At 34.3% G+C, this 7717-nt stretch overlaps 1 non-coding gene across 1 annotated transcript; it reads left to right on the forward strand.

Annotated features, from left to right (window-relative positions):
- Nucleotides 1-7349: 7349 nt before the first annotated feature.
- LOC128284716 (small nucleolar RNA R71) lies at nucleotides 7350-7456 on the forward strand. The gene has a single exon (XR_008275139.1). It is a non-coding gene; the product is annotated as a small nucleolar RNA R71 (small nucleolar RNA).
- The last annotated feature ends 261 nt before the right edge of the window (nucleotides 7457-7717 follow it).

Raw genomic sequence — 7717 nt, forward strand, 5'->3', positions numbered from 1 at the left:
TTTATCTGCATACTAATATCCCCTAATACCCAAAGGGTCGTAGGTAGTCCCAATTCCCTGAGGGTCGAGGACAATACTGATGTTCATCGTGGCAAGGCAACCCTGGATGACATCATATGATGTGTAGGGTTGGATGGGCTTTTCGAGGTTCTATATAGTGTGATTGGTTAGATGAGTTTAATAGCTCTATTGAGGTGTTATGGGGGATGGAGAGGTGTGTTGGCTGGATGGGTGGGCTTTCTTTAACTCAACTGCATCCATATGCATCTTATTGACTATCTTGTGAGTGCGATTGTCTATTTGTGCTTATGTGAATTCTGTGGACTCTAGACTGTAACTGTCTAAAAATGTACCGTTACTGTGAGTGAACGGTACTTATGATTGTGTGTTCTGAGTGTGTTATTAATATACACCAATACTACTATTTTTCAGTACGTTTGTTACGAATGTACCGATTAGTTTAGCTCGTGTGGCCCACACGGCCACACTCCAGCCACCACACGCCATATACTGCGCACAGCCATGTCTTCGTGGACCACACAGTCGTGTTGCCACACATGGCCTACCACACGGGTGACCACACGCCCGTGTGGCATCAATAGTGGCCTTTTTCAGCTTTTATCGAAAGCTTGGGTACACACCTGGTTTGTTTTCGCACCAAATGCAATCCCAAGACCTCCAAAACCTAAAAACAGCAACCTAATACCTAAATCTAACCACGAAGTCGACTTACCACCAACGATAATCCACTACCTTCGTCGATTATCTCGTTGGAGTGAAACCATCTCTGTCACAGCCTTCTTCTACTCTAACCATAAAACATCAACAACCCAACACTAAAGAGTTACAAAAAAATTCCCTCAAACGTTTCAAAACCCGAAAATTTACACAAATCATCATCAACACCACTTACTAGGAAAAATGAGTACCAAAAATTTACGACACGACGAATTGCACAACAAGGAAATGTAACGAAATCGGAAAAAGAAGAGGAGAAAAACGTTAGGGGAAAAACGTCTGGAGTTTTTTCTCTGGAAACAATTTGAAAATAAGAATAAAACCAAATTATCCCTAAATCCCCTAATTCACTCCACTACCCTACTACTGATAACTTCCTCAGAATTCTTATTTGACTGAAACTCTCTCGATCAAACGAGCAAAAAAAAAAACTCCCATGCTCGCGTAGGAATTCAAACACAAGACCTCCAACAAACTAACACTCAACTTAACCACCAGACCAACAGACCCATTCTAATTTGGTTTTACAAATAATTTAATATAAGCCCACTGAGAAAGTATAAGGCTGAAGCTAGAAAAATACCAAAATTTGTCAAAGCTATGGCTTGAACTTGGGACCTCTCAAACACACCTAGAACACTTAACCACTAAAGCAGATACTCAGTTGTGTCAAAATTATCCAGAAACAGAAATAGAAATTTTGTGGCGTTACATTTAGGAATAATAATGATAACTATTAGAGCTTTATTTAGAAAATGTCATGATATACCTATAATAGCAGTATTATTAGAGAAAAGATTTGAAAATTCAGTAAAAGCACTTCTTGGAGGTATTCAATCTAATTTATATACTGGTGTAATTTGATTTAAAGTTAAACCAAATTGCTTTATATCTATTACAGATCCTCTAATAGAAGAGTGTTTATGTTTAAGAATTCAGACAAAAAATTCTGAAATGAATGACTTAGCAGAAGATCTAGCAATAAGTTGGACTTCTATTAATAAATATACTAATACAGCTGATGACATCACAAACTAATTAAAATATGACAAAGGCAAGCGCACCTATCGAATGGTAGTCTAAAAGTACTAGTAATTACTATCTTTTTATTATCTACCCTATAAATTGAAGGGTTGTTTTTAATCTAAAATTAAACTAATTACTAAGTGACAGAGAGAAAATTGGGAAAATAGTCGAAGAAAAACTTATGAGAGAGACAATACTCAGGAAAGAATCCACCTAGACTTCACTTATTATTCTAAATCTAAATTAAACGATTTATTCATTTGTCTTGATCCGTAGAAATCCTTAAATTATATTAATATCTCTTTCAAGAATAAAAATAACTGACTCTAGGCTGATTAATTGAAATCTCTTTCTAATTAAAACCCCTATCGTCGCATTAACTCAATTTATGGATTCCCCTATTAGATTTGACTCTAATCCGGTAGATTTATGTCATCTTATTTCTAAGATTGCATGCAACTCCACTCAATTATGCTAGACCTACTCTTAAACAGAGACTTTTGCTATACTGAATAAGCACATCAATCATGAACTAATATCCTGAAAACATTAAACATGAAGGTAAGTAAACATAATTGAGATCAAGAACAAATATTTATCATGTAATTCAGAAAAATCAAATAATAAGATCTATCATAGGTTTCATCTTTCCCAGGTATCTAGGGAATTTAGTTCATACTTAGAAAGGAAAACATCTCAAAAAAAGGAAAACAACAAAACATAAAGAAACCCAAAAACTTTTAAAGAAATTGAATGGAGATCTTCAGTCTTGAAGGAAATCTTGCTTCTGAGTTGAGTCCGTTGGTGTTCTTTGAGTAATTTTTGCATTCTAGTCTGCGTGTTCCCTTTAGGTCCTCTTCTAGTGTGTATTTATAGACTTTAGAATGCTCAAAAACCCTAAAAATTGGGTTTTTCTGCGTAACAGGGAAGCAGGGTGCAAAATCGACACGGACTGGCAAATAGGCGTGTGCCTAGCCCGTGTAGCTCACATGGGCGTGTGGCCACCCCGTGTAGAAATGCCCAGGCCGTGTGGATCCTAGAAACAACATTTTTTGCTCGATTTTGGCTCGTTTTTCACTCCTTTCGCTCCCCTATGCTCACCTAAGTATAGAAACATGAATTTAAAAGATTAGGAGCATCGAATTCACTAATTCATATAATAAATCATTCAAAAATGCATCAAGAATGGGATTAAAAACATGTTACTTTTATGGCTTATCAAAGATCCCCACACTTAAGAATTTGCTTGTCTTCAAGCAAAATCCTCAATTCACAATTAAAAATTAATCTTTCTCAACTTGTCATTCTCATCAATAATGTTTTGTCATAATTCACAAATAATCACACCTTGATAAGTCAACTAAAAGAGCCCTAAAGATTCAAACAATCCATGTCACACATTTTTTTAAGACATGAAAACATAGGTATCTCCCCTTATTTAAGTAATTACCTTTAATTTAAAATCGAAAAGATTTTACATCCTTGCTAAAAAGATTTGCTCAAATCACTCAAAGTGTATCAGGTTCAAAAATTAAGCACTCAAAAGTCAATTATGAAAGGTCATTACCATAGGCTTGCATGAAAATCAAATCTCCACCACTATAAAATGATATGATACACAAATCAAAAAATCTTTAAAGAGTTGTAACGGGGCTTGGGTTAAAGGTGTGGATAAAGGCTGAAAAAGAAGGTTAGAATTAAGATTGAACTGATAAATTACCTAACTAGAAAAATAAACTAATACTGAATAATTACATCAATCGAAATTATTAAAGAATAACACGAGCTTCTTCTCAGAATATGAAATTAACTACTTAAATTGAAAAACATAAAACTAGTAATAATCAACATAAATGTATTTTTTTCTTTTTTTCACTTTTTTTTTTAGAACAATAGATAATAAGAGAAAATTTAACAACTGAAACAAAAGAACATAGTTAAGCAGCTAACCAAATCAAATCTCGACAAAAAAAGAGTCAATAAAATGGGAAACAATTCTCAATGAATCAAAAATGAGTTATGGGTTAATATTAATGGGTAAATCAAGAAACGGTTTGTTAGGATTAATAGGGGTTCATTAAGTGTTAATTATGAAGGTAGGCTTAGTGGATAAGTGGGTTAAAACCTAGGTGCCTTTATCATCTCAGTTTATCAAATCAAAGGTGTGGTCTCCACATGTATAATCGAAGCAAGCTCTAGAATAACCAATCAGTATTGACACACTCATAACCAATAATAGAGTGAGCAAGAAAAGTGTATGCTCTAAAGGCTCAAAATCTCACAAAAATTATGGTTTTTGATGTTAATCTTGCAAATCTCAAACTTCAAGGTAATACTTAAATTTATCGAAACAACCTAAAATTTTTAATTCTGAAAATAGACTTATCATGCTTGATTCTCTAGTGTCTTAAAGTTTAAAAATCAATGCACAATCACCTATGAATTTAATCTAAAACACATCAATAATAATCATAAATCAATAAGAATTCATTCTAATAGTAATGAGAAAATTACTTAAACACAAGACATAATTCAGAGATTTTCTAATAATTCTATAGATAACCTCCCCACACTTAGGATGTACATTGTCTTCAATGTACAAACATATATAATCACAGTATAAACAAAATATCATAAGATAGGAGAAAATTGAAACTACCCTGAATATTGGATGAAATATTCAGAATAGTGAAAAGCAGAATTGCAGTCAAATCTAAATGTAACTCATGATTATGAGCAAACTAACAAGAAAATAAACACAAATAATAAAGAAGATTAAGGGTTATAACTCGATTAGAAACAATCATAAATATTTCAAAAGATAATGATGAAAATAAGTTAAAGAAAATAAAATAAAATAAATAAATAAACTAAAACAAAATTAAAAAAGAAGATAAAAAATAATAAAAGTAAAAATAAAAATAAAAAATAAACTTAATGATACCAATAAACTTAAAGGTAATTGTAATGATAATAGTGAAAAAAGGAAAAAAATAGAAATAGCAAAATAATAATAATAATAATTATAATATATAAAAATTAAAAATATAAGTATAAGAATAAATTAATTAATTAATTAGTAAAATAAAATAAATAATATAACAATTAATAATAAAATAAAATAAAATTGGGGTGATTAACGTAGTTTTCATATGGCTATGGACATGTCCTTGTGTCCAGGCTATGTGGGTCACACGGCCATGTGCCAGACCATATGTGTTTTCCTTCGCTTCTCCCACGCCCATGTGAGATCCCACATGCCCGTGTAGCCAGGCCGTCTAACTCTCTAACTTTGAAAAAAAATTAGCTCTAGGTTTCACACATCCTAAGACACGCTCGTGTGTCCATGCCGTGTGGGTCACATGGCCATGTCGCCAGACTGTTTGTGTTTTCCTTTGATTCTCCCATGCCCATGTGAGATCCCACACGCCCGTGTGGCCAGGCCGTGTGGGTCAAAAACACAGATTTTTTTTTAGATTTTGAAAATTAATTAATTTAAAAAATCATGAAATAATGTTAAGAAAATTAGCAGTGTTAACACTTGGGTTGCCTCCGAGAAGTACTTATTTAAAGTCTAAGCTCGACTTACCTCGTATTCGCACGGTTACAGTGCTTCACGAAGTCGAAACTCCTCTTTCTCACTGTCAATTCTATTATCAACATAAGGTTTTAGCCGAGTAATATTTACCTTAAAAGTTACAAATTTAGAATGATTTACCTCGACTGTACCGTATTGTAAAATATTCATTACCGTAAAAGAGTTGCTCCATTTGCATTAAGCTCTGAAGTGGTGATTCGAGGGTCTGTTTTATCCAACAATACCTGATCGCCAACCTTAACTTGGTTCGTCCCATACTTAAGCTCGTCATGGAATCACTTTGGTTCATCGTGTATTCTAGGTTTCTCCTTGACGTGTGTCCACCATTCATCTAGTTCATCGATTTGTAATCTTCTTTCTTCATGATTTTTTCTGTTTTTGTCATGTAAACTGGACTGTGGCTTTGTCACATTTTTCCAAGCTGTTTCCTGCAAAGAATATTGAGCCACAAGGTTATTAACATTAACAGAACTCGTAATATCATCTCGATCACTAGATATCATAATAGAATCACGAGCTTGGAGTTTAATCGTGTCATCACCTATACGAAGTATTAACTCACCTGTACCAACATCTATGATAGTTCTAGCAGTTGCTAAAAAGGGTCATCCTAAAATCAACGGTACGTTACTATCCTCATCCATGTCTAGAACAACAAAATCAACTAGGAAAATAAATTTATCAATTTTGACGAGTACGTCTTCAACATACCCCTAGGAAATCTAATTGTACTATCTTCCAATTGAATGCTCATCCTAGTTTGTTTGGGTTTCCCAAGACCTAGTTGCTTAAACATTTTGTAGGGCATGACATTAATACTAGCCTCTAAATCAGCCAAAGCATTATTAACACTTAAATTACCAATTAAACAAGGAATAGTAAAACTCCCTGAATATTTCAATTTGTTAGGTAGTTTATTCTGCAAAATGGCTGATCACATTGCATTTAGCTCTACGTGCGACGAATTATCTAACTTCCGCTTATTTGCTAAAAGTTCCTTTAAAAATTTAATGGAATTTGGCATCTACGAAAGAGCTTCAATAAACGGTAAGTTAATATGTAATTTTTCAACAGTTTAAGGAATTTACCGAATTGTTTGTTTGTGTGGTCTTTCCTTGTCGCATTTGGATATGGCACACGAGGTTTATATTCTTTACCGACCGAATCTTGCTTATTTTGGCTTACCTCAACCTTACGATTGCTTACCACAGTTTCTTGCCTCGGTTTAGATTCAAATTTAGTTAACCCTTATTCATCTCGAACAGTGATCGCATGAAGATGCTCTATTGGGTTAGTTTCGATGTTGCTTGGCAAGCTACCTTGTGGTCATTCTAAAATCATCTTGCCAATTGATTGATTTGATTCTCAAGCCCTTGAATCGACGCTTGTTGATTTTTGAGTGTTGTTTCAGTGTTTTGAAAACAAGTTTCTGACACTGAAATAAACTTCATCAACATCTCTTCAAGGTTCGGCTTCTTCTCCTACTGGTAAGATGGTTGAAAGCCTGGAGAGGGTTGTGGTCTTTGATTTTCTTGACCACCTCAAGAGAAGTTGGGATGATTCCTCTAACCTACATTATAAGTGTTACTATACGGATTATTCAGTGGTCTAGAATTATTACCCATATAGTTGACTTGTCCATCTTTTGTGCTTAGGTTGTAGGATCGATTTTCTGGATGGTTCCCTCCTCCATTTGCGTCGTATTGCATCATCTAATGTACCTACGTAGAACGATATAAACCATCAATCTTTTTATTCAAAAGTTCTACCTGATTTGACAACATGGTGACCGCATCAACCTTAAAAACATCGGCTGCTTTCATCAACTTTGTCCTTATGAATTGCCACTGATAATTATTCAGTGACATCTCTTCTATAAACTCATAAGCCTCTTCAGGTGTTTTGTTATTCAAAGTCCCACCGGTGGATGTATCGATCAATTGCCTAAGAAGTGTTGTAAAAAATTTAAACTTGTAGCCATAGAGGTAACCCATGGTGAGGGCATCTTCTCAATAAGTTCTTATACCTCTCCCATGCATCATATAAGGTCTCTAAATCCATTTGCTCAAAGGAAAAGATATCATTCCTCAACTTGGCTATCTTAGTCGATGGAAAATACTTTAATAGGAATTTTTCGGTCATTTATTCCCATGTAGTAATAGATTCTTGCGGTAGGGAGTTCAACCACTGCTTAACCTTATTTCTCAACAAGAAGGGGAATAACTGTAGGTGAATGGCGTCGTCAGAAACGCCATTTATCGTGAAAGTGTCGCAGAATTCCAAGAAATTAGCTAAATGAGTATTTGGGTCTTCGTCCTGCAAACCATCAAACTGAACAAACTGTTGAATCATTTG

The sequence above is a fragment of the Gossypium arboreum genome, chromosome 11, assembly GCF_025698485.1.
Source record: "Gossypium arboreum isolate Shixiya-1 chromosome 11, ASM2569848v2, whole genome shotgun sequence".
Classification (NCBI taxonomy): domain Eukaryota; kingdom Viridiplantae; phylum Streptophyta; class Magnoliopsida; order Malvales; family Malvaceae; genus Gossypium; species Gossypium arboreum.